Source organism: Delphinapterus leucas, chromosome 9, assembly GCF_059928025.1.
Source record: "Delphinapterus leucas isolate spDelLeu-1000000601 "Yukka" chromosome 9, BTC_Dleu_Yukka2, whole genome shotgun sequence".
Lineage (NCBI taxonomy): Eukaryota > Metazoa > Chordata > Mammalia > Artiodactyla > Monodontidae > Delphinapterus > Delphinapterus leucas.
In genome coordinates, this window is record NC_143137.1 from 59,562,207 (window position 1) to 59,589,788 (window position 27,582).

A 27,582-nucleotide genomic window follows, 5' to 3' on the forward strand; every position below is an offset into this window, starting at 1 on the left:
GGTTCCTCAAAAAAAACCCACTAAAAATAGAGTTGCCATATAATCCAGCAATCCCACTCCTGGGCATACATCTGGAGTAAACTCTAATTCAAAAAGAGACATGCACCCCAATGCTCATAGCAGCACTATTTACAATAGCCAAGACATGGAAGCAACCTAAATGTCCATCGACAGATGAATGTATAAAGAAGATGTGGCACAAACATATAATGGAATATTTACACAGCCATAAAAAAGAATGAAATAATGCCATTTGCGACAACATGGATGGACCTAGAGATTATCATACTAAGCAAAGTAAGTCAGAAAGAGAAAGACAAATACCATATGATATCACTTATATGTGGAATCTAAAATACTATGTAAACGAACCTGTCTACGAAACAGAAACAGACTCACAGACATAGAGAACAGACTTGTGGCTGCCAAGGAGGGGTGGGGGAGGGAAGGATTGTGAGTTTGGGATTAGCAGATACAAACTATTATATATATATATAGGATGGATAAACAACAAGGTCCTACTGTATAGCACAGGGAACTATAATCAATATCCTGTGATAAACCATAATGGAAAAGAATATGATATAATTGAATCACTTTGTTGTACAGTAGAAATTAACACAACATTGTAAATCAATTATACTTCAATACAATTTTTAAAAAATGCCTAATACAAATAGAACTACCATATGACCCAGCAATCCCACTACTGGGCATATACCCTGAGAAAACCAAAATTCAAAAAGAGTCATGTACCAAAATGTTCATTGCAGCTCTATTTACAATAGCCTGGAGATGGAAACAACCTAAGTGCCCATCATCGGATGAATGGATAAAAAAGATGTGGCACATATATACAATGGAATATTACTCAGCCATAAAAAGAAATGAAATTGAGCTATTTGCAATGAGGTGGATAGACCTAGAGTCTGTCATACAGAGTGAAGTAAGTCAGAAAGAGAAAGACAAATACCGTATGCTAACACATATATATGGAATTTAAGGGAAAAAAATGTCATGAAGAACCTAGGGGCAAGACAGGAATAAAGACACAGACCTACTGGAGAACGGACTTGAGGATATGGGGAGGGGGAAGGGTGAGCTGTGACAAAGCGAGAGAGAGGCATGGACATATATACACTAACAAACGTAAGGTAGATAGCTAGTGGGAAGCAGCCGCATAGCACAGGGAGATCAGCTCGGTGCTTTGTGACCGCCTGAAGGGGTGGGATAGGGAGGGTGGGAGGGAGGGAGACGCAAGAGGGAAGAGATATGGGAACATATGTATATGTACAACTGATTCACTTTGTTATAAAGCAGAAACTAACACACCATTGTAAAGCAAATATACCCCAATAAAGATGTTAAAAAAATGCCTAATAAGTAAACTTTTTGATCCCAATTATAACTTCCAAGGACTTTTCGATCTATGTGCTGTTCTGCCTTATTATTGGTCCTGAATAACGAGCATTTGGTGCCTAAGTGAGCTCTGGATCTCTGTGTCCACTAAGTGTTACAGCACAGACTTGAAAGTGAAAACCTGCTTGCTGTTTGGAAAGCATATTCATGCTGGTTGCCCATATCACTACTGCCACTCTTTTCCCAATAGACAAAAAGCCCTAGTTACCTTTTGTAGGAGAAAAAGGACTAGTCTCGGGAAACTCACCACTTTTGTTTTCATCTGGGAAAAAGTATATCACTGGTTGCATGAATCATTGAGACAAATAAATCATTGAGATAGCCTAGCCAATGTAAATCTCCCTGGAGGTTTCTACTTTATTTTCTCTTAGGTTTCTGGTGTGCTGAAATAATGCAGTGTTTCCTAAACTTTTAGCATCATTTTTTAGTGTCAGAAGGACCCTTAATGACTAGGGTCTTCAAGAACATTAGAAAATTGCAGGGCCAATAGCTATTCTGAAAGTGCTTACCTCAAAATTCCCTTAAATGAGAACTGCTACTGTGACAGCTGCATGAACACCGAAAACGGTTGTTGATAAGCTTGCACTGGGTCAGGGTTCACCATGATCTTTTCTTTTGCAAGATGACTAAGGTGGGAATTGACCATTAATACTGCCTGTGGGTACTGCCCAAGTATCTAATTGACAAGGTTTCTGCAGTGCCCACAACGGCCCACTTCCTGCTGAGTTTGCCGTGGAGCCCACTGGTATATGCTTGCAGTGTTTTTCATTTCCCCTCTTAGGGAGTCCACGTTAAGGATTGTTATGTCTTCTTGGAGAATTGACATCTTTATCATTATGTAATGACCCTCTTCTACCCTGATAACTTTTTTTGCTATGAGGTCTTCTTTGTCTGTCTTCAGTTAGTATCTACCATATTTGTTACTGTGTTCTATTAGTTGCCCTTTTTCTTCGTTCTTATTTTGTCTTTTACTTTTTCCTGCCTCTTGTGGTTTTGTGTGTGTGTGTGTGACAGCAACATTTTTATTTTATTTTATTTTATTTTTATTGGAGTATAGTTGATTTACAATGTTGTGTTAGTTTCAGGTGTACAGCAAAGTGAATCTGTTATACATATATCCACTCTTTTTTAGGTTCTATTCTCATATAGGCCATTATAGAGTATTGAGTAGAGTTCCCCGTGCTATACAGTAGGTCCTTATTAGTTATCTATTTTATGCCTCTTGCTTTTTTAAATTGAGACTTTATGTGATGCTATTTACTCCCCTTTCTTAGCATAACAGTTGTATTTCTTTTTAACTTTTTAAATTGGTCGCCCTAGAGTTTCAATATACTTTCACAACTAATCCAAGTCCACTTTCAAATAACATGATACCACTTCACAGGTAGTGTGAATACCTTAAAATAACAAAATAATCCTAACTAACTCCTTTCTCCTATCCCTTATATCATTGTCTCTCATTTCACATACATCAGCATACATAAGCATACATATAAACATGACAATCAAATACATAGTTGCTATTATTATTTTGAACAAATTATTAGATTAATTAGGAATAAGAAAAATAAAATTTTTATTTTAACCTTCACTTATGTCTTTTTTTATGCAGTCCTTTCTTTATGCAGATCTGAGGGTTTTTTTTTTACCCATATCTATTTTTTACCTATACCTATTTCCCTCTCTCTAAAGAACTTCTTTTAACATTTTGTGATAGCTAGGCAGGTCTACTGGCAACAAATTCCCTCAACTTTTGTTTGCCTGAGAAAGTCTTAATTTCTCCTTCAGCTCTGAAGGATAATTTCTCAGAGTACAAAATTCTAGGTATTTTTCTTTAAACATTGTAAATATTTCACTCCATTCTCTTCTTGCTTTCATGGTTTCTGAAGAGAAGTGAGATATAATTCTTATCTTTGCTCCTTATAAGTAAGGTGTTTTTTCCTCTGGCCTCTTTCAATATTTTTTATCTTTGATTTTCTGTAACTCGAAAATTATATGCAGAGATGTAGTATTTTGTCATTTATCCTGTTCGGTATTCTCTGAGCTTCCTGGATATGCAGTTTGGTGTTTAACATTAATTTGGGGGAAATTCTCAGTCATTATTGTTTCAAATATTTCTTCTTTTCTATTTTCTCTTTTTCCTTGTTCTGCTATTCCCATTATGTGTATGTTACACCTTTTTGTGGTTGTCCCACAATTCTTGGCTATTCTGTTCTGGGTTTTCAGTCTTTTTTTTCTCTTTGCTTCTCAGGTTTGGAGGATTCTATTGACCTGTACTCAAGCTCAGAGATTCTCTTTTCAGCTATGTCCAGTCCACTAATAAGCCCATCAAAGATATTCTTCATTACTGTTATAGTGTTTTTGATCTTTTGCAGTTCTTATACATTCCATCTCTTCCTTACATCATTCATCTGTTCTTGCACGAAATTTATTTTATCCATTAGAGCCCTTAGCATATTCATCATAGATGTTTTAAATTCCCGGTCCAATAATTCCAAACTTTCTGCCATATCTGAGTCTGGTTTTGATGCTTCCTATGTCTCTTCAACCTGTGTCTTTTTGTGTTTTGGTTTTGTATGTCTTGTAATTTTCCCTTGATAGCCAGACTGGGTAAAAGGAATTGTTGTAAATAAGACTTCAGTAATGTGAGATGTGGGAGGAGGGGAGGTTTCTACAGCCCTATGATTATTAGGTCTCAGTATTTTTGTGAGCCTGTACCTCTGGATTGTGAACTCTACATGTTTCTTAGTTCTCTCCCTCCCTTTAGGTGGGAGAGGATGGCCAGCATGGGCTGGAGTCGAGTACTTCCCTTCTCCTACATGGAAGACTAGTATTTCCCTTCCCCCATGTTGAAATCTAGATCCAGCTGGTGTTGGCTATTTCCATTTCCCCATGTAGGCTAGTCACTGATAAAATCCTAGCATATTAGGCTCTGGTTAAATAGTTTCTACTGTGGGCAGACCTTGTTAAGACGAGGAGAATGCTCTGGCATACTACAAAACACTTCCTTTTCCTCTCCCCCTGCTGGAAACTTGAGGGGATTTTTCTCCAAAATTCCCTGTGTGGACCTGACAAAGTTCCTGGGGGTAAAACTCATAAAATTATGGGGGCTCCCCTATGACTGGGCCCCCCTGGAGTTTAACTCTCAGAGTTGTTCACACTGAGCCTCCAGCGATTCATCAATTACAGTACAGGTTTCCCTACTCTGGCCCTGGTTTCTGAAGAGGATGCTACTTCTGGGATTCTTCCATAAGTTGGGATTCTCTGTATTCGCCTGTTGGTTTCTCCAGTTTTGGTTTGCCCTGTGACTTCACTTCTCTGATGAATCTAAGAAGAGTTATTGATTCTTCAGTTTGCTTAGCTTTTGACTTATTTGTTGTTAGCAAGGGGTGGCAACTTACAAGCTTTCTTGCATGCCAGACTAGAAACTGGAAGTCTGCCATGGTGTATTCTAGAAGAGTATTTTATGGTATGTGGAACTCAAGATAGTGTAGATATGAAAAAGAAGGTGGCTTCATCATTTAGGCCGTGTATGAATGAGTGGGGTCTCTACAATCAGAAAATGAATGAAAGAAAAGCAGAAGGGAAAAGGAACTAGATTAGAAATAAGAGATGGAGAGGTACTTCGGATTGGAAAAATGTATATTAAGGGAGAATCAACATTATCTGTAACTTTAAAAAAATAATAAAATGTGTTATGTATTATTTATATAATACAAAGTTAATAAAATTTAGTAAGAAATAGGGAAGGTGAGGAAAGAGAAAAGAAGTAGAAGGAAAAGGAAGAGATGCAGTTGTATTAAAACTGAACATTGTAAAACACTTTTGGTGGCAGGGTCAGGGTGGGAAACAGTTTGGGGTCAATAAGAACAGTGCAATTACAAAATACTCCACTCATGCATACATGGCTGAAGTGATGAAGCCAGGAATAAAGCCCAGATTTCCTGATTCCTGGCCCTGGGCCTTATGTATTAAATCATGTTGCCTCTGCTGTCAGATAATCATCTTGCATCTGGAACATAAATACAGCCAATTCAAATATGCATCTTGATCTTATCATGTGGTTAGCAATCCATGCTGTTATTATTGTCAATAGGACTGCATCCCATTAATACCAGTTCACTTTTCTGGCAATAAATCTAGTGGCATAAAGTGCATAAATACAACATAGAATGTGGTCAAAGGAAATCATCCTCATTCCAAATACCACAAGACATGAGAGGAAGCTCCCAGGTAGTGCTACTGTGGAGAAACTTCGGGAAGTCAAAGGGAAAAATGGAAAATTTAAGATTTGTTCAGCTTTGGTAACTCTAAATCAGGCGGGAGTTTTTTAAGTGTAATGATTTGACTAGAAGTCTATTTTTTTTATTAAATGCCTATTTTTACTGTAAGAGGTAATCTTTTACTATCTTCAGTGTGCAAGTGAAGTCCACACAATCCCCAGTTATACTGCTGAGAGTTCCGTTTCACATTAATGGGTACTATATGCCACATACACTGGAGAACTGATGATCAGAATTTGTTATTTGATGTATCATGAGCGATCAGCATCAATGCAAGTTTTGACATGAAATAATAAACTCTATGGCTTGTGTTTCCCCTCCAAACACTTTGGCTCTGTGTTTAAAATGCTAGATTGTCTTAAAAACCTAAATTAAAATTTGTATACCCATGTGTATAGCAGCATTATTTACAATAGCAACCCAGTGTCCATGTCGGATGAATGTGTAAACAAAATGTGGTGTATACATAAAATGAAACATTATTGAGTCTTAAGAAGCAAGGAAATTCTGATGCATACTCCACGAATGAACCTTGAAGATATTATGTTAAGTGAAATAAGCCAGTCACAAAAGGATGAATATTATATGATTCCACTTACATGAGGTACCTGGAGTAATCAGATTCATAGAGAGAAGATAGAATGGTGTTTTCCAGGGGGTTGGGAAGAGGAGACTGGGGGGTTAGTGTTTAATGGGTTCAGAGTTTCAGTGGGGAAAGATGAAAAACTGGAGATGGATGACGGTAATGGTTGCACAACAATGTGAATGTACTTAATGCCACTAAACTGTACACTTAAAAATGGTTAAAATGGTAAATTTTGTGTTATGGATACGTTACTGCAATTTAAAAAAACCCTAAAGTACATTTTATCAATCGTTTTTAATTTAAATATATAAGCTCTTCAGTTGGCCACAGGAAATTTGATTTAGCTGTTTATCATATTGATATTCATATTACAAATAGTTTCTCAATGGCACATAGCCTTTGAAGTTGTTTGCTTATGCAAAGGAAACCAGTACTTAATAAATCTTAAAAAAGAAGCTGGGAGTTGGGTCAGAATTCAAATGATATAATCTGGACCACCACATAGCATGCCAATATCAAGGAAGGTGAAATTACTAAGATGTAATTTTATAACATAAGGTCTGTTTCTGAGGTTCTTGCCTGGAAATGATATTTTTAAAGTCCCAGTGGGAAGTTTTGGAAGTGGTCATTGCAAATAGATAGGGTATTTCATCTTCTGGCTCTGGCTAGAAACATCTTGACCTCTTCCCCTCAATGCTCCTTTGAGATGTTTTCTGAATTAAGGAGAGTATTGTTTGGATGAATTTATGTCCTAAAAGCTGATTAGCCAGAAGTAGCTGGATGAGCTAAAAGGGCTCTCAGTTCACAAATCATGTGAAGATTACCTCAGCTTAGGAGCGCCTGTAGCCATTGGAGCCACCATCAGTCTGGGCTACATATAGACTGAGGAAGACTGACATTATCCTGTGTTTTTGATTCAAGCAAGTGTCCTTGGTAGAGTTTGCTGCCTGAGAGTGTTATGTGAGAAGGAGCTGAAGATCAACACCTCAGGAATTAGAAAACAAGTAGAATCTTAGTTCTTAGAACTTAACTGATCTCAAGGAATAATCTGGTGAAGTGAGGCCCCGACTTTACAGATTCATTGTCAGTCAGTCGTTTGATTATTATTAATCACCTTCTATGTACTGGGCACTGTGCTGGTCCAGCCTAGTGGGGAGACAATGGTTATAATAAAGATGATATAACCAGTTTAAGAGAGGTGTAACATTTTATAAGAATTCAAAGAGAGATCATTTTTGATTGGGGAATTATGAAAGGGCTTCATGGAAAGGGCCATTGCAATTAGGAGAGAGTGTGAGAAGACTACCTCCAGGAAATCCAATAAGGAAGAATACATGATGTTCATCCAAGTTGTCCGAGGAATGTACCTATGGACTGAAGTAGACAGTAAATCTGGAAGTTTCGGGAATGTACAAAGTTTGTGAAAAGAGGAGTGATTAGAGCCGAAGGTGTAGCCAGGTTCTTGTATCAGGGAACAAACCTCGAAAAGGCGTTGTAAGTGGATGGTGGCATAGAGAGTTATTTCATAAAATGGACATTACCCATTTTTTCTTAAATTAATTTTTATTGGAGTATTGTTGCTTTACAATGTTAAATTAGTTTCTGCTGTACAGCAAACTGAATCAGTTATACATATACATATACCCCCATTTTTTTGGATTTCCTTCCCATTTAGGTCACCGCAGAGCATTGAGTAGAGTTCCCTGTGCTATACAGTCTGTTCTCATTAGTTATCTATTTTATACATAGTATTAATTGTGTATATATGTCAATCCCAATATCCCAATTCATCCTACCCCCCTTCCCCCTTGGTATCCGTATGTTTGTTCTCTACATCTGTGTCTCCATTTCTGCTTTGCAAATAAGAGCATCTTTACCATTTTTCTAGATTCCACATATATGCGTTAATATACAAGATATTTGTATATCTCTTTCTGCCTTACTTCACTCTGTATGACAGCATCCACATCTCTACAAATGACCCAATTTCATTCCTCTTCATGACTGAGTAATATTCCATTATATACATGTACCACATCTTCTTTATTCATTCCTCTGTTGATGGATATTTAGGTTGCTTCCATGACCTGGCTATTGTAAATAGTGCTGCAATGAACACTGGGGTGCATGTGTATTTTTGAATTACGGTTTTCTCTGGGTATATGCCCAGTAGTGGGATTGCTGGGGGACATTAGTCTTTTGATTCCCTCTTTTCTGTGTCTCAGTCTGACCACTGATGTGAGAGTCACATGTTGAACAGATTGACCCTTGCTTTCACAAAACAAGGCTTTCCTCTAAAACAGGGCTTCCCCAATTTTTTTTGATGCATCACCCAGGGATCTTGTTAAAGTTCAGATTCTGATTCAATAGTCTGGGGCAAGGCCCAAGACTCTGCATTTCTGGAAAACTACCAGGTGCTGCTGCTGTGGCTCATTGGTGAACACACTGAGTAGCCAGGCTTTAAAATCATATCATCAGAATCAAGTTCTCAGCAACCATCTCAGCCTCATACTGCCTTATAAATTGTTGAAAAGACACAAATTTTGGAGATTGTGGTCATGGGGCACACATTCATTGCTCCTACATGCACAACTGCTCCCTCTCCTCATTCCCAACTCAGGATCACTATTGATTAGTGTGTTCTCTTGCAGGAAAATGAATTGGGCTTTGGTAGAAGGGATTAGAGTAGGAAGGGCCTGACCATAGGGGCTACTACTGTCCAGGTAAGAGGAGACACCTGGATACCCTCGATGAGGGATTGCAGAAACACTTATAACATGGGATACTTGGAAGAGGTGAGATTCACCTGACTTATGGTACGATCCATCTGAGATTTATAACAATTTAAATATCAAATTAGCTAGCACACATGAAATACTATGCTAATAAGCCCTCACCACCTGCCTCGTTCCACCTCAGCCTGCAGGTAGCCTGTGAGCAGGCTTGGATCAATTAGTCAATGTAATTGAAGCCAAATATAATTATAAATTTGGGCTGTTTGAGTTTAATTTCACTAAATCACATTACGAAACTGGGGCATTATGAAGGATTACTGAGAAAAGGGAAACAGGCTTGACTAAAGCTTTCCTAGGAGCTATAATACATGTATTATTTCTTGACCTGGTACCCTTAAAAGAAGTGCAGATGCTCTAAATTCCGCCATTATTATTTATAAAAATCCCTGTGTCCTGCACATTTAGTGTTTGTGGTCAAGCAGTTGCTAGTGAAAAAGCATAAATGGGCTGTTACACCTGATGGAATGGGCAGCTGGTGGGTAGAAAGGGCGGGAGAGTCAGAGAGGGTGTTCAGATTTTGATATTGCCTCACAAGAAGCCATTAACAGAAATACAGAAAGAAGGCGAAGAAGTCAGAATGGGAGTGACGAGCATATACTGGATTTTCTTAATTGCTTTCATTACATAAGCAGCACTATGGATCGAATTGTGTCTCCGCCTGCCTTCACAAAAAAGATGCTGAAGTCCTAACTCCCAGTAACAGTGAATGTGACCTTACTTGGAAACAGGGTCTTTGCAGATGATCAAATTAAGATAAGCTCATTAGGGTGGGCCCTAATCCAATATGGTTTTCTCCCTATAAAAAGGGGAAATTTGTATACAGAGACAGACACACATAGAGAAAAGGTGATGTGAAGACACAGGGAGAGTGCCATCGACGAGCCAAGAAATGCCTAAGGTTACCAAAAGCCAGGAGAGAGGCAAGGAACAGATGCTCCCTCACAGCTGTTAGAAGAAACCCACGCTGCCAACACCTTGATTTTGAATTTATAGCCTCCAGAACTGTGAGACAATGATTTGTTGTTGTTGTTGTCGTCACTGTTTACTCGTTTTTTTTTTTAACAACTTCATTGGAGTATAATTGCTTTACAATGGTGTGTTAGTTTCTGCTTTATAACAAAGTGAATCAGCTACACATATACATATATCCCCATATCCCCTCCCTCTTGTGTCTCACTCCCAACCTCCCTATCCCACCCCCTGGGTGGTCACAAACCATGGAGTTGATCTCCCTGTGCTATGAGGCTGCTTCCCACTAGCTATCTATTTTACATTTGGTAGTGTATATATGTCCATGCCACTCTCTCACTTCGTGCCAGCTTACCCTTCCTTCTTCCCGTGTCCTCAGGTCCACTCTCTATGTCTACGTCTTTATTCCTGTCCTGCCTCTAGGTTCTTCAGTACCAATTTTTTTCTTTTTTTAAGATTCCATATATATGTGTTAGCATATGGTATTTATTTTTCTCTTTCTGACTTACTTCGCTCTGTATGACACTCTCTAGGTCCATTCACCTCACTACAAATAACTCAATTTCGTTTTTTTTATGGCTGAGTAATATTCTATTGTATATATGTGCCACATCTCCTTTATCCATTCATCTGTTGATGAACATGTAGGTTACTTCCATGTCCTGGCTATTGTAAATAGAGCTGCAATGAACATTGTGGTACATGACTCTTTTTGAATTATGGTTTTCTCAGGGTATATGCCCAGTAGTGGGATTGCTGGGTTGTATGGTAATTCTATTTTTAGTTTTTTAAGGAACCTCCATACTGTTCTCCATAGTGCCTGTACCAATTTACATTCCCACCAACAGTGCAAGAGGGTCCCCTTTGCTCCACACCCTCTCCAGCATTTACTGTTTGTAGCTTTTCTGATGATGCCCATTCTAACTGGTGTGAGGTGATACCTCATTGTAGTTTTGATTTGCATTTCTCTAATGATTAGTGATGTTGGGCAGCTTTTCATGTGCTTCTTGGCCATCTGTATGTCTTCTTTGGAGAAATGTCTATTTATATCTTCTGCCCATTTTTGGATGGGATTTTTTGTTTTTTAATATTGAGCTGCATAAGCTATTTATATATTTTGGAGATTAATCCTTTGTCCGTTGATTCGTTTGAAAATATTTTCTCCCATTTTGAGGGTTGTCTTTTCGTCTTGTTTATGTTTCCTTTGCTGTGCAAAAGCTTTTAAGTTTCATTAGGTCACATTTGTTTATTTTTGTTTTTATTCCCATTACTCTAGGAGGTGGGTCAAAAAAGATCCTGCTGTGATTTATGTCAAAGGGTGTTCTTCCTATGTTTTCCTCTAACAATTTTATAGTGTCCGGTCTTACATTTAGGTCTTTAATCCATTTTTAGTTTATTTTTGTGCATGGTGTTAGGAAGTGTTCTAATTTCATTCTTTTACATGTAGCTGTCCAGTTTTCCCAGCACCACTTATCGAAGAGGCTGTCTTTTCTCCATTGTATATCCTTGCCTTCTTTGTCATAGATTAGTTCACAATAGGTGTGTGGGGGTATCTCTGGGCCTTCTATCTTGTTCCAATGATCTATGTTTCTGTTTTTGTGCCAGTACCATATTGTCTTGATTACTGTAGCTTTATAGTACAGTCTGAAGTCAGGGAGTCTGATTCCTCCAGCTCGGTTTTTTTCCCTCAAGACTGCTTTGGCTATTCGGGGTCTTTTGTGTCTCCATACAAATTTTAAGATTTTTTGTTCTAGTTCTGTAAAAAATGCCATTGGTAATTTGATAGGGATTGCATTGAATCTGTAGATTGCTTTGGGTAGTATAGTCATTTCCACAATATTGATTCTTTGAATCCAAGAACATGGTATATCTCTCCATCTGTTGGTATAATCTTTAACTTCTTTCATCAGTGTCTTGTAGTTTTCTGCATACAGGTCTTTTTTTTATAGGTAGGTTTATTCCTAGGTATTTTATTCCTTTTGTTGCAATGGTAAATGGGAGTGTTTCCTTAATTTCTCTTTCAGATTTTTCATCATTAGTGTATAGGAATGCAAGAGATTTCTGTGCATTAATTTTGCATCCTGCAACTTTACCAAATTCATTGATTAGCTCTAGTAGTTTTCTGGTGGCATTTTCAGGATTCTCTATGTATAGTATCATGTCATCTGCAAACAGTGACACTTTTACTTCTTCTTTTCCAATTTGTATTCCTTTTATTTCTTTTTCTCCTCTGATTGCCGTGGCTAGGGCTTCCAAAACTATGTTGAATAATAGTGGTGAGAGTGGACATCAATGTCTTGTTCCTGATCTTAGAGGAAATGTTTTAGCTTTTCATCACTGAGAAAGATGTTTGCTGTGGGTTTGTCGTATATGGCCTTTATTATGTTGAGGTAGGTTCCCTATATGCACACTCTCTGGAGAGTTTTTATCATAAACTGGTGTTGAACTTTGTCAAAAGCTTTTTCTGCATCTATGGAGATGATCATACGGGTTTTATTCTTCAATTTATTAATATGGTGTATCACATTGATTCATTTGTGTATATTGAAGAATCCTTGCATCCCTGGGATAAATCCCACTTGATCATGGTGTTTGATCCTTTTAATGTATTGTTGGATTCTGTTTGCTAGCATTTTGTTGAGGATTTTTGCATCTATATTCATCAGTGATATTGGTCTGTAATTTTCTTTTTTTGTAGTATCTTTGTCTGGTTTTGGTATCAGGGTGATGGTGGCCTCATAGAATGAGTTTGGGAGTGTTCCTTCCTCTGCAATTTTTTGGAAGAGTTTGAGAGGATGGGTGTTAGCTCTTCTCTAAATGTTTGATAGAATTCACCTGTGAAGCCATCTGGTCCTGGACTTTTGTTTGTTGGAAGATTTTTAATCACAGTTTCAATTTCTTTACGTATTGGTCTGTTCATATGTTCTATTTCTTCTTGGTTCAGTCTTGGAAGGTTATACCTTTCTAAGAATTTGTCCATTTCTTCCAGGTTGTCCACTTAATTGGCATAGTTTTGCTTGTAGTAGTCTCTTAGGATGCGTTGTATTTCTGCAGTGTCTGTTGTAACTTCTCCTTTTTCATTTCTAATTTTATTGATTTGAGTCCTCTCCCTCTTTTTCTTGATGAGTCTGGCTAATGGTTTGCAATTTTGTTTATCTTCTCAATGAACCAGTTTTATTGATCTTTTAGTTTTATTGATCTTTGCTATTATTTTGTTTGTTTCTATTTCATTTATTTCTGCTCTGATCTTTAAGATTTCTTTCCTTCTATGTACTTTGGGTTTTGTTTGCTCTTCTTTCTCTAGTTGCTTTAGGTGTAAGGTTAGATTGTTTATTTGAGATGTTTCTTGTTTCTTGAGGTAGGCTTGTATAGCTATAAACTTCCCTCTTAGAACTGCTTTTGCTGCATCCCCTAGGTTTTGGATTGTCGTGTTTTCATTGTCTCTAGGTATTTTTTGATTGCCTTTTCGATTTCTTCAGTGATCTCTTGGTTATTTAGTAACGTAGTGTTTAGCCTCTATCTGTTTGTGTTTTTTAGTTTTTTTCCCTGTAATTGATTTCTAATCTCATAGCGTTGTGGTCAGAAAAGATGCTTGATATGATTTCAGTTTTCTTAAATTTACTGAGGTTTGATTTGTGACCCAAGATGTAATCTATTCTGGAGAATGTTCCGTGTGCACTTGAGAAGAAAGTGTAATCTGCTGTTTTGGGATGGAATGTCCTATAAATATCAATTAAATCTGTCTGGTCTATTGTGTCATTTAAAGCTTCTGTTTCCTTATTTATTTTCATTTTGGATGATCTGTCCATTGGTGTAAGTGAGGTGTTAACGTCCCCCACTATTATTGTGTTACTGTCGATTTCCTCTTTTATAGCTGTTAGCAGTTGTCTTATGTATTGAGGTGCTCCTATGTTGTGTGCATATATACTCATAATTGTTATATCTTCTTTTTGGATTAACCCCTGATCATCATGTAGTGTCCTTCTTTGTCTCTTCTAACATTCTTTATTTTAAAGTCTATTTTATCTGATATGAGTTTTGCTACTCCAGCTTTCTTTTGATTTCCGTTTGCATGGAATATCTTTTTCTATCCCCTCACTTTCAGTCTGAATGTGTCCCTAGGTCTGAGGTGGGTCTCTCGTAGACAGCATATATATGTGTCTCATCTTTCTATCCACTCAGGAAGCCTGTGTCTTTTGGTTGGAGCATTTAATCCATTCATGTTTAAGGTAATTTTCGATATGTATGTTCCTATGACCATTTTCTTAATTGTTTTGGGTTTGTTTTTGTAGGTCCTTTCCTTCTCTTGTGTTTCCCACTTAGAGAAGTTCCTTTAGCATTTGTTGTAGAGCTGGCTTGGTGCTGCTGAATTCTCTTAGCTTTTGCTTGTCTGTTAAGCTTTTGATTTCTCCGTCAAATATGAATGAGATTCTTGCTGGGTAGAGTAATCTTGGTTGTAGGTTCTTCCCTTTCATCACTTTAAGTATATCATGCCACTGCCTTCTGTCTTGTAGAGTTTCTGCAGAGAAATCAGCTGTTATCCTTATGGGAGTTCCCTTATATGTTATTTGTCATTTTTCCCTTGCTGCTTTTAATAATTTTTCTTTTTCTTTAGTTTTTGCCAATTTGATTAGTATGTGTCTCGGCATATTCCTCCTTGGGTTTATCCTGTATTGGACTCTCTGTGCTTCCTGGACTTGGGTGGCTATTTCCTTTCCTATGTTAGGGAAGTTTTTGACTATAATCTCTTCAAATATTTTCTCTGGTCCTTTCTCTCTTTCTTCTCCTTCTGGGACCCCTATAATGTGAATGTTGTTGCATTTAATGTTGTCCCAGAGGTCTCTTAGGCTGTCTTCATTTCTTTGAATTCTTTTTTCTTTATTCTGTTCCAAAGCAGTGAATTCTACCATTCTGTCTTCCAGGTCACTTATCTGGTCTTCTGCCTCAGTCATCCTGCTATTAATTCCTTCTAGTGTAGTTTTCATTTTAGTTATTGTATTGTTCATCTCTGTTTGTTTTTTCTTTAATTATTCTAGGTCTTTGTTAAACATTTATTGCATCTTCTCGATGTTTGCCTCCATTCTTTTCTTGAGGTCCTGGATCATCTTCAGTATCATTATTCTGAATTCTTTTTCTGGAAGGTTGCCTATCTCCACTTCATTTAGATGTTTTTCTAGGGTTTTATCTTGTTCCTTCATCCAGTACATAGCCCTCTGCCTTTTCATCTTGTCTATCTTTCTGTGAATGTGGTTTTTGCTCCACAGGCTGCAGGACTGTAGTTCTTCTTGCTTCTGCTGTATGCCCTCTGGTGGATGAGGCTATCTAAGAGGCTTATCAGGTTGTTTGTTCTTTTCATATTCAGCTGTACGAGCTGCTTGTAAATTTTGGAGATTAATCCTTTGTCAGTTGCCTCATTTGCAAATATTTTCTCCCATTCTGAGGGCTGTCTTTTCGTCTTGTTTACAGTTTCCTTTGCTGTCCAAAAGCTTTTAAGTTTCATTGGTCCCATTTGTTTATTTTTGTTTTTATTTCCATTTTTCTAGGAGATGGGTCAAAAAGGATCTTGCTGTGATGTATGTCATAGAGGGTTCTGCTATGTCTTCCTCTAAGAGTTTGATAGTGTCTGGCCTTACATTTAGGTCTTTAATCCATATTGAGCTTATTTTTGTGCATGGTGTTAGGGAGTGTTCTAGTTTCATTCTTTCACATGTAGCTGTCCAGTTTCTCCACTGTCACTTATTGAAGAGGCTATCTTTTCTCCATTGTATATTCTTGCCTCCTTTATCAAACATAATGTGACCATATATGTGTGGGTTTATCTCTGGGCTTCCTATCCTGTTCCATTGATCTATATTTCTCTTTTTGTGCCAGTACCATACTGTCTTGATTATTGTAGCTCTGTATTATAGTCTGAAATCTGGCAGCCTGATTCCTCCAGCTTCACTTTTCTTTCTCAAGATTGCTTTGGCTATTCGGGGTCTTTTGTGTTTCCATACACAGTGTGAATTTTTTTGTTGTAGTTCTGTGAAAAATGCAATTGGTAGTTTGATAGGGTTTGCATTGAATCTGAAGATTGCTTTGGGTAGTAGAGTCATTTTCACAATGTTGATTCTTCCAATTCAAGAACATGATATATCTCTCCATCTGTTTGTATCATCTTTAATTTCTTTCATCACTGTCTTACTGTTTTCTGCATACAGGTTTTTGTCTACTTAGGTAGGATTATTCCTAGGTATTTTATTCTTTTTGTTGCAATGGTAAATGGGAGTGTGTCCTTAATTTCTCTTTCGGATTTTTCATCATTAGTGTATAGGAATGCAAGAGATTTCTGTGCATTAATTTTGCATCCTGCTACTTTACCAAATTCATTGATTAGCTCTAGTAGATTTCTGGTAGCATCTTTAGAATTCTCTATGTATAGTACCATATCATCTACAAACAGTGACAGCTTTACTTCTTTTCTGATTTGGATTCCTTTTATTTCTTTTTCTTTTCTGATTGCTGTGGCTTAAACTTCCAAAACTATATTGAATAATAGTGGTGAGAGTGGACAACCTTGTCTTGTTCTTGATCTTAGAGGAAATGGCTTCAGTTTTTCACCATTGAGAACAATGTTGGCTGGGGGTTTGTCATATATGACCTTTGTTATGTTGAGGTAAGTTCCCTCTATGCCTAATTTCTGCAGGGTTTTTATATCATAAATGGGTGCTGAATTTTGTTGAAAGCTTTTTCTGCATTTATTGAGATAATCACATGGTATTTCTTTTTCAATTTGTTAATATCATTTATCACATTGATTGGTTTGTGTATATTGAAGAAGCCTTGCATTCCTGGGATAAACCTCACCTGATCATGCTGTATGATCCTTTTAATGTGCTATTAGATTCTGTTTGCCTGTATTTTGTTGCGGATTTTTGCATCTATGTTCATCAGTGATATTGGCCTGTAGTTTTCTTTCTTTGTGACATTTTTGTTTGATTTTGGTATCAGGGTGATGGTGGCCTCATAGAATGAGTTTGGGAGTGTTCCTTCCTCTGCAATTTTTTGGAAGAGTTTGAGAGGATGGGTGTTAGCTCTTCTCTAAATGTTTGATAGAATTCACCTGTGAAGCCATCTGGTCCTGGACTTTTGTTTGTTGGAAGATTTTTAATCACAGTTTCAATTTCTTTACCTGTTGGTCTGTTTATATTTTCTATTTCTTCCTGGTTCAGTCTCAGAAGGTTGTGCTTTTCTAAGAGTTTGTCCATTTCTTCCACGTTGTCCATTTTATTGGCAGATAGTTGCTTGTAGTAATCTCTCATGATGCTTTGTATTTCTGCAGTGTCAGTTGTAACTTCTGTTTCATCTCTAATTCTATTGATTTGAGCTCTCCCTTTTTTCTTGATGAGTCTGGCTAATGGTTTATCAGTTTTGTTTATCTTCTCAAAGAACCAGCTTTTAGTTCTATTGATCTTTGTTATCGTTTCCTTCATTTCTTTTTCATTTATTTCTGATCTGATTTTTATGATTTCTTTCCTTCTGCTAACTTTGGGGTTTTTTTGTTCTTCTTTCTCTGATTGCTTTAGGTGAAAAGTTAGGTTTGAGATGGTTTAGGATTGAAAGTTAGGTCTGTTTGAGATGTTTCTTGTTTCTTGAGGTAGGATTGTATTGCTATAAACTTCCCTCTTAGAACTGCTTTTGCTGCATCCCATATGTTTTGGATTGTCATGCTTTCATTATCAATTGTCTCTAGGTATTTTTTTGATTTCCTCTTTGATTTCTTCAGTGATCTCTTGGTTATTTAATAGTGTATTGCTTAGCCTTCATGTGTTTGTATTTTTTACAGATCTTTTCCTGGAATTGATATCTAGTCTCATAGTGTTGTGGTCAGGAAAGATACTTGATACAATTTCAATTTTCTTAAATTTATGAAGGCTTGATTTGTGACCCAAGATATGATCTCTCCTGGAGAATGTTCCATGAGCACTTGAGAAGAAAGTGTATTCTGTTGTTTTGAGATGGAATGTCCTATAAGTATCAATTAAGTGCATTTATTTAATGTGTCATTTAAAGCTTGTGTTTCCTTATTTATTTTCATTTTGGATGATCTGTCCATTGGTGAAAGTGGGGTGTTAATGTCCCCTACTATCGTGTTACTGTCGATTTCCCCTTTTATGGCTGTTAGCATTTGCCTTATGTATTGAGGTGTTCCTATGTTGGGTGCATAAATATTTACAATTGTTATATCTTCTTCTTGGATTGATCCCTTGATCATTATGTAGTGTCCTTCCTTGTCTCTTGTAATAGTATTTATTTTAAAGTCTACTTTGTTTGATGTGAGAATTGCTACTCCAGCTTTTTTTTGATTTCCATTTGCATGGAATATCTTTTTCCATCCCCTCACTTTCAGTCTGTATGTGTCCCTAGGTCTGAAGTGGGTCTCTTGTAGACAGCATATATATGGGTCTTGTTTTTGTATCCATTCATACAGTCTATGTCTTTTGGTGGGAGTTTTAATCCATTTACATTTAAGGTAATTATCGATATGTATGTTCCTATTACCATTTTCTTAATTGTTTGCGTTTGTTATTGCAGGTCTTTCCCTTCTCTTGTGTTTCCCGCCTAGAGAAGTTCCTTTAGCACTTGTTGTTATGCTGGTTTGGTGGTGCTGAATTCTCTTAGCTTTTGCTTGTCTGTAAAGGTTTTAATTTCTCCATCAAATCTGAATGAGATCCTTGCTAGGCAGAGTAATCTTGGTTGTAGGTTTTTCCCTTTCATCACTTTAAATATGTCCTGCCACTCCCTTCTGGCTTGCAGAGTTTCTGCTGAAATATCAGCTGTTAACCTTATGGTGAGTCCCTTGTATGCTATTTGTTGTTTTTCCCTTGCTTCTTGTAATATTTTTTTCTGTGTATCTAATTTTTGATAGTTTGATTAATATGTGTCTTGGAGTGTTTCTCCTTGGAGTTAACCTGTATGGGACTCTCTGCATTTCCTGGACTTGATTATTTCCTTTCCCATATTAGGGAAGTTTTCAACTATAATCTCTTCAAATATTTTCTCATTCCCTTTCTTCTTCTCTTCTTCTTCTGGGACCCCTATAATTCGAATGTTGGTGTGTTTAATGTTGTCCCAGAGGTCTCTAAGACTACCCTCTATTCTTTTCATTCTATTTCCTTTATTGTGCTCTGCTGTAGTTATTTCCACTATTTTATCTTCCAGGTCACTTATCCGTTCTTCTGCCTCAGTTATTCTGCTATTGATTCCTTCTAGAGAATTTGTAATTTCACTTATTGTGTTGTTCATCATTGTTTGTTTGGTCTTTGGCTGTTTTAGGTCCTTGTTAAACATTTCTTGTATTTTCTCCATTCTATTTCCACGATTTTGGATCATCTTTACTATCATTACTATGAATTCTTTTTCAGGTAGACTGCCTATTGCCTCTTCATTTTTTCGGTCTGGTGGGTTTTTATCTTGCACCTTCATCTGCTGTGTGTTTTTCTGTCTTCTCATTTTGCTTAACTTACTGTGTTTGGGGTTTCCTTTTCACAGGCTGTTGGTTCATAGTTCAGGTTGTTTTTGGAGTCTGCTTCCAGTGGCTAAGTTTGGTTCAGTGAGTTGTGTAGGCTTCCTGGTGGAAGGGACTAGTGCCTGTGTTCTAGTGGATGAGGATGGATCTTTTCTTTCTTGCGTGCACAGTACGTCTGGTGGTGTGTTTTGGGGTGTCTGTAACCTTATTATGATTTTAGGCAGCCTCTCTGCTAATGGGTGTGGTTGTGTTCCTGTCTTGCTAGTTGTTTGGCACAGGGTGTCCAGCACTGTAGCTTGCTGGTTGTTGTTTGGAGTTGGGTCTTAGCGTTGAGATGGGTATCTCTGGGAGAGCTTTTGTAATTTGATATTATGTGGAGTTGGGAGGTCTCTGGTGAACCAATGTTTTGAACTCAGCTCTCCTACCTTAGAGGTACAGGCCTGACACCTGGCTCGAGAACCAAGACCCTGTCAGCCACATGGCTCAGAAGAAAAGGGGGGAGGAAAGAAAGAAAGAAGTAAAATAAAAAGAAATAAAGTTATTAAAATAAAAAAATTATTAAAAATTAAAAAGTAATAAGGAAAAGAAAGAAGAGAGCAACCAAACCAAAAAACAAATCCAACAATGATAACATGCTCTAAATTTATACTAAAACAAACAAACAAACAAAAAGAAAATGGACAGACTGAACCCTAGAACAAATGGTAAGAGCAAAGCTATACAGACAAAATCACACAAAGAAGCATACACATACACACTTACAAAAAGAGAAAAAGAAAAATATATATCTGTGTATTAAAAAAAAGAGAGAGCGACTAAATCAATAAACAAATCTACCAATGATAATAAACTCTAAATACTAAACTAAGATAAACATAAAACCAGAAACTGGTCAGTGCCATACAGCAAACCCCAAGTCTACAGTTGCTCCCAAAGTCCACCACCTCAATTTTGGGATGATTCGTTGTCTGTTAAGGTGTTCCAAAAATGCAAGATACATCAAGTTGATCGTGGAGATTTAATCCACTGCTCCTGAGACTGCTGGGAGAAATTTCCCTTTCTCTTCTTTGTTCACACAGGTCCTGTGGTTCAGCTTTGGATTGGCCCCATCTCGGCATGTAGGTCACCTTAGGGCATCTGTTCCCTGCCCAGACAGGTAGAGGTGAAAGTAGCAGCTGATTAGGGGGCTCTGGCTCACTCATGCCGGAGGGGAGGGAGGGGTATGTAATGCGGGACGAGCATGCGGCTGCAGAGGCCGGAGTGATGTTCCAACAGAGTGAGGCGTACCATGTGTTCTCCCGGGGAAGCATGGGACCCTGGCAGTGGCGAGTTGCACAGGCTCCCGGGAGGGGAGGTGTGGATAGTGACCTGTGCTTGCACACAGGCTTCTTAGTGGCTGCAGCAGCAGCCTTAGCGTTTCATGCCCATCTCTGGGGTCCGTGCTGATAGCTGTGGCTCGCATCCATCTCTGGAGCTCGTTTAGGCGGTGCTCCTAATCCCCTCTCCTCACGTACCCACAACCAATGGTCTCTTGCCTCTTTGGCAGCTCCAGACCTTTTCCCGGACTCCCTCCCGGCTAGCCGTGGTGCACTAGCCCTCTTCAGGCTGTGTTCATGCAGCCAACCCCAGTCCTCTCCCTGGGATCCGACCGAAGCCTGAGCCTCAGCTCCCAACCCCACCTACCCCGGCGGGTGAGCAGACAAGCCTCTCGGGCTGGTGAGTGCTGGTCGGCACCAATCCTCCATGCAGGAATCTCTCCGCTTTGTTCTCCGCACCCCTGTTGCTGTGCTCTCCTCCGTGGCTCTGAAGCTTCACCCCTGCCACCCGCAGTCTCCACCAGTGAAGGGGCTTCCTAGTGTGTGGAAACCTTTCCGACTTCACAGCTCCCTCCCACTGGTGCAGGTCCCATCCCTATTCTTTTGTCTCTGTTTTTTCTTTTGCCCTACCCAGGTACGTGGGGAGTTTCTTGCCTTTGGGGAAGTCTGAGGTTTTCTGCCAGTGTTCAGTAGGTGTTTGGTAGGAGTTGTTCCACATGTAGTTGTATTTCTGATGTATTTGTGGGGAGGAAGGTGATCTCCACGTCTTACTCCTCCGCCATCTTGAAGGTCTCCCGACAACGATTTTCTGTTGTTTACTACATGCAGTTTGTTATGGCAGCCCCAGGAAACTCATACGAGCATTATATGTAACTATACACAAAAAAATCCAACACTAGTGAAGTATGAAGTACAGAAATAAAAGGGGAAACTCTTGTCCTTATCAGATAGTCTGAAGGGGTTGGTATTTCAGGACTTTTTCTATGTACCTAAAAATATGTTTGTTGTAAAAATGAGATTACACCATAAATATTATTCTTTAACTTTTTTTTTTCATTCAGTAAATATATTGTGGACATTCTCCCACAGCAGTCCATATAGATCTGCTCCTTCGTTTTAATGGCTACATGAATTTCATTTTATTATCATGTGATTTACCGTACACATTTAGGGGAAGTGGAAACAATTTTGCAATTAATGTATTTATTAAAATATCCCTATACTCTTCTGAGAGTGTTGTTCCAGGATGGATTATAGAAGTAGAATTGCCAAGTCAAATGTTCTTGTGCTTAAGAGCTTGATAAGAATTGTCAAATGCCCTTTAAAAATTTTGCAACTACCCTCCAGTTGTGGTATGAGATTGCCCTTTCTCCACACTCTTTTCCACATATATATTATCAATTTCTTTAAATTTTTGCCAACATAAAAGAAAGAGAATCTCATTATTTTTAACGCTATATGTCCATGGTCACTAGTAAGATTGAGAAACTTTTCATATTTTTGGCCATTTGAAGTTCTTATTTTGAGAACTGCCTACTCATGCCTTACTAGCTTTCTTTTTTGCTATTGATTAAGTATTTTTATGTTTGGGATAGTAACAAATAGCCAAGATGAATATTTTCTCCCATATCTATTAATTTTAGTCTATTAAATATATGGCAAGGTATTTTCTCCCATCATAATGTTTTGTGAACTTTTGTAATAGTGTCTTCTGCCTCTAGTACACTTAATTTGAGAGTAGTCGCATCTGTTAATATTTTAATTTGTGATATTTACATTTTATGTCATACGGTTTAAACAGATACATATAGAGGCAAAGGCATACTTGCATACTTCTTAAATGTGTAACTATTTGTTCTATATTTAAGGAACTGAAGGCATTAGACCAGGTGGTACAGGGACAATTATCATGTAGAATGGTGTTAGAAATTAGAGAAAATGTAGTATAGGGTAGTGCCAGAATGGTGATTTCTCTGGTTGAGGCAAATCACAGTTTACCTAATCTGTATAGTGTATATTAATAATCCATTCTTTAATGTCATTGGATACACGTATTGAAGATATGTACTGAGAAAGTTACCCCATATTCCCCTTTCTCAAATGAGGGGCTGGGAGGAAAGGATCTACTACTATCTACTGTCACCAGTTAGCAACAGGCATAACGTTTATATCAGCCCGTATAGTAAACTGGGATCTTATAAACTAAAATATGTAAGTAAAATCCATGTACATATTAAAATGAGAGTGATAGAACGATGAGTACAACAAAAGTGCAATGTTATTAAGTCAAGAACGAAAGAGTTAAAGTTAGCAGCCAGTGCCACAATGTCTGTGGCAGCTGCAGACACAACAAAGTGACTGTTAGTGTGAACATCTGGCTCACTGTCCATACCTCTAGTTATTGGAATTGAGATATCACTGCTGCCAGTCAGACACAACCAAGTTCCTTTGCTCTCAATTTATATTCATCATGCAACCTTCAGCTCCTAATTTTGTTTTCTAAGTAGATTGCCCTACTGGGAAGGCAGTGCTCAAATTAACCAGTATCAATATTCTGATTAGCTTGGCAGATATGTGTCTCTTTGTGAATTATTCAGTCCTTTAGTAAAGGAGGTGATGTGTTGCATCATCTTTTTTTTTTTTTTTTTACTCTGCAAATTTTTCCCATAGTGACTGGTTCATTTGGTAGGGAGAAGTTTACAAGTTAATTCATGCCATGTCCCGTATGGTCCATTATGTGCCTCTATCATTCATATGCCTCTATCACCTATTATTCTGTCCTTATGCTAACAAACGTTGAATAGCTTTTCTTTTTCTTACTTTTACACAGCATTCTGTGTAACACATATGTGCTGGAGATTACTGTGAAAGAAAGTAGAGAAGAGAGAGAAGAGTCATGCAGGACAGAGGAGATGAAGCACTTCATAGTTTATCAAGATATGAAAACTTGCACCTAGTTTTTTATGTATTGGAAATACATAAATAATAATTCTTGGTCTCGTGATTGGGGGCCCCATAAGCAGCTTTACCAAGGCCTAAGAAAATGTGGCCCAATAAAAAATTCCTACATCTGCAGAACTGAGATACTTTCTGGTCCTTTGATAACCCTCATAAATGCCCTACTTCACCCCAAAGGTACTGTGAGTAATTGGCCTGGTAAATAATACATGTGAATATTCACAAGTGGAGGCAAATCAGTGATTTGAGGTTATTTGATGTATAGAAACAAGTGATTGGTGAAGACTGTAATGTGAACAATCTTTAAGGGTTAGAAAGGGAGGTAAGATGCGCAGAGGAAGGACATTTCATTATTTCAACAAAAACTTTTTGAGCACTTACTATATGCCAGGTACTGCTTTAGGCATTTGGGATACAACAACGAGCAATAAAAATCTAACTTCTTCCCCTCTTAGAACTTAATTCTGGCAAAAGAGACAGACAATAAACAACTGACATATTAAATAAGTAGATTACATGAGGCGATACATGCTACGCGAAAAACATTGTAGAGCAAGGTAAGTGGGATCAGGAGTGTCGAGTGGGGGTGGGTGGTTGAGATTTTTAAGTAGGCTGGTGGTGGGGAAGAGGGGCCCACTAAGAAGACACACTGGAATGAACACTTGATGGAGGTGAGAAAGGGAGACTTTTGGGTGTGTGGAGGCAGAACATTCCAGGCCCGAGAGCCACAAATACAAGACTGCTGCGTAGCTGTGAATATGAAAGTGTTAAAAACAAACAAACTGTTCTGCAAAAATCCCCAGTCTCCCTGTGCTGGCCGAAGAGGTAAAGGTATACACTTATCCACCCAAGTAATGGACGGTTATTCCTAGAGTTTTAGATCACATGCAGAGACTAAAAAGAGCAAGGGTATTCGGTGACTGATAGTGAAAAGGATCACCTGACAGCTGTGTACTTGCAGGGAAAGAAGACAGGTGGCCATGGAGGGGCCTCTTGATGGACTTTTAATGAGCAATTTAGCTTTTATCTTATGGAAAGTGAAACTCACTCCAGTCCAATATGGTCTACCAAGAAGATCCTGCTAGAAAGCATTTTGATGGATTGCTGGGGGTGAAGTTTTAGGTAGCCAAAAGGAAGATGTTATAATCACCCTAGTTGAGAGGACCACAGTGGAAGTGGAGGTCATGGATGAATACATGATGCCAGAGGATGCCATGGGTCACTCACATCACCTGTTATTTTGCAGCCTGAGATAAGACTTTGGCAGGAGACTGGGTGGAATGACAAGGTCCCCAGACCACACCTGCTCTGCCCCATCCTTCTGTGATTTCTGGCTACTTACAGAATCAGCGGGGCTCAGTTTCTGCATCTGTAGAATTGGGAAATAACACCTGGCCCACATACTCCACAGGGCTTTTGTGAGAATCAAATGAGGTAACAGAGAAAACTGTCCTGTAAGTAATCAAATGCTCTCCAAACAGAAGATATTATTATTCTCAAGGCTTTTATTCTCATCAAATTCCTGATATAACATTTGATTCCCTTTAGTTCACACCTGGAAATAATCTGCATTTTCAGAATGAAAGTAACCTCAGTCCTGCTGGTTTACTGTCCAATCCACAAAAGCTGTTTATGGCCAAAGGGTAGGCAGAAGGTTCAGAAGAAAATCTAGTACCACCGTATAGGTTAAGAAGCAGCATAGGAAGAAAATCCATGCTCTACCTCTTTTTCTTCTAGAACAGAAATAAAAGGGTGCCATGTCTTTGTTTGGGGGAAATCTTCCAGCATCTCCTCCCAGATTTTAATTTTTCTGTGGCTCAGGAGAAGACAGGCTGCTAGGCTGGGTTCACCTTTGCCCTAGCTCTCACCTTCTGGGTTCTTATCAGACGTGAGCTTGGCCAGGTGATCTCGGCTGCAGGCTTGCCTTTCTCCTGCACTGCTGATTTTCCTGTTTGCCCATAATTCTCAAGGTCAGACCTTCCCATGCAATGCTGAAGCTGACAAATCTAATCTCTCAAGCAAACAGGTTATTTAGCTACAAAACCTCACAAAGAAAGGGGAGGGACATTTCTCTTGGCTTGAAATTTTAAGTTACTTTGAGTCCAAACTCACAGAGCGTCTCTATGATTTTCTTTGAGGGGGCCTAAGGGCAAAAAAGAAGGGCTGGCTCTTATTGAATATCCCCATTTCTGGCCTCAGTCAGACCACTCAAAAAACCCTCCCTCCAACTTTTATCAGCTTTAACCTGGCACAGACATGTGGTGTGTGAAAGGATGTAGGTTGTTATTCAGTGCCTCTGGCATATCATGTTAAGATGAAAAACATAAGTTTGCTACTTTAAGGGGAACTGTCAGTCCAAGGTCATCATTCCCCAGCAGGCCACAGAAAGAGCCACACCACAAATAATGTTCTGGGTGTGGGACAAGCATCTGGTTAGTGTCTCCATTGGGGAGAAGCAAAGAGAACAGCATTTCCTCCAAATACCAGATCAATCATTTAGGGGCAATTCATCTTCTACTAAAATGATCTCAAGTTCACGACTAATAAGACCACAGCTGCCTTTTTATGGTTGAGTTACCCACACACAACTCGGCACCATATTCTAGGTCAGGTCACAACTGCGTAATAGGCCTCAAACTTGGCAATTTCATGTTCTTCTGTCTTCTTCTTGCCCAACCCACACTGAATTACACACTGACCAAAGCTCCCTTGGAGTCACATGGAATGAGGATTTGGCTCTAAATCTCCAAATTTGCAGCCCAAATGGAGGCCTCCCTGGGCCAACTAATCTTTTCCATTTCACTTCCAGAGGGCTGCCATGCTCTTTCCAGAGCCCTACACAGAATTCACTAGGCTGCATTTTCCTGTTGATGGTCCAGGTTATGCATATATAGATAGGGGAATCACAGATGGCCCTTAAACTATAAAGTTACCCCCAAATTCAAGAGAAAAATGAGACTCATTTGTTTACAGAATGAACTTGAACTGCAAGGAGCACAGAAGGAAACAGATCTTAGGAAGAGAGAAGGAAAAGAGTAAATAAAATTTTGTCTTTGTTTCCCCTCTTTTCAAAATCAATTTTGCCAAATTGTTAATTATCCTTGAAAGGATGTGAAGTGCAGTAAGGAGGAAGTCAATGTTAGCATTTCGGATATCCTGGCATATGTCACGTGCGGTCTCTGGGACATCCAAGATGACATGGACTGACACGTTGCTCCAAGCACTGCTCTACATTACAATTATATTTGTGTAACTGATCCATTCCTGGCATGTAAAGCCCTGACCTCTGGGTGCTGAGGGATTAAAATATCAGTCACAGGGTTTAAACCGTTGTCCTTATGTAGGTGGATGTTAACTTCTATTTGGCTGTGTCCCTGGACTTTTAGTTTGCTTAAGCAATGTAACACTCGAGTCAAATAGTGGTCTGAGGACTCGTTGGGGTTCACTGCTCTCCTTCCTGCCTCCTGATTCGTATCTCATATTTGTACATTACACCATTAGCACTCCACACTAGGACAACTACTATAGCCATGTATACATGCAGAGCTGAGCACAGTGTCACTTACAAAAAGATGCTGAGTGGGGCTTCCCTGGTGGTGCAGTGGTTGAGAGTCCGCCTGCCGATGCAGGGGATGTGGGTTCGTGCCCCGGTCCGGGAAGATCCCACCTGCCGCGGAGCGGCTGGGCCCATGAGCCATGGCCGCTGAGCCTGCGCGTCTGGAGCCTGTGATCTGCAACGGGAGAGGCC

The 27,582-nt window shown here is 38.7% G+C and overlaps 1 long non-coding RNA gene across 1 annotated transcript in view; it reads right to left on the reverse strand.

Annotated features, from left to right (window-relative positions):
• The window catches only part of LOC111181326 (uncharacterized), a 263,813-nt gene that overhangs the window by 101,465 nt on the left and 134,766 nt on the right, over positions 1–27,582 (reverse strand). The window contains exon 2 of the long non-coding RNA XR_016394320.1: positions 27,401–27,565. This is a non-coding gene — a long non-coding RNA (uncharacterized LOC111181326). The remainder of the gene's footprint in view (positions 1–27,400; positions 27,566–27,582) is intronic.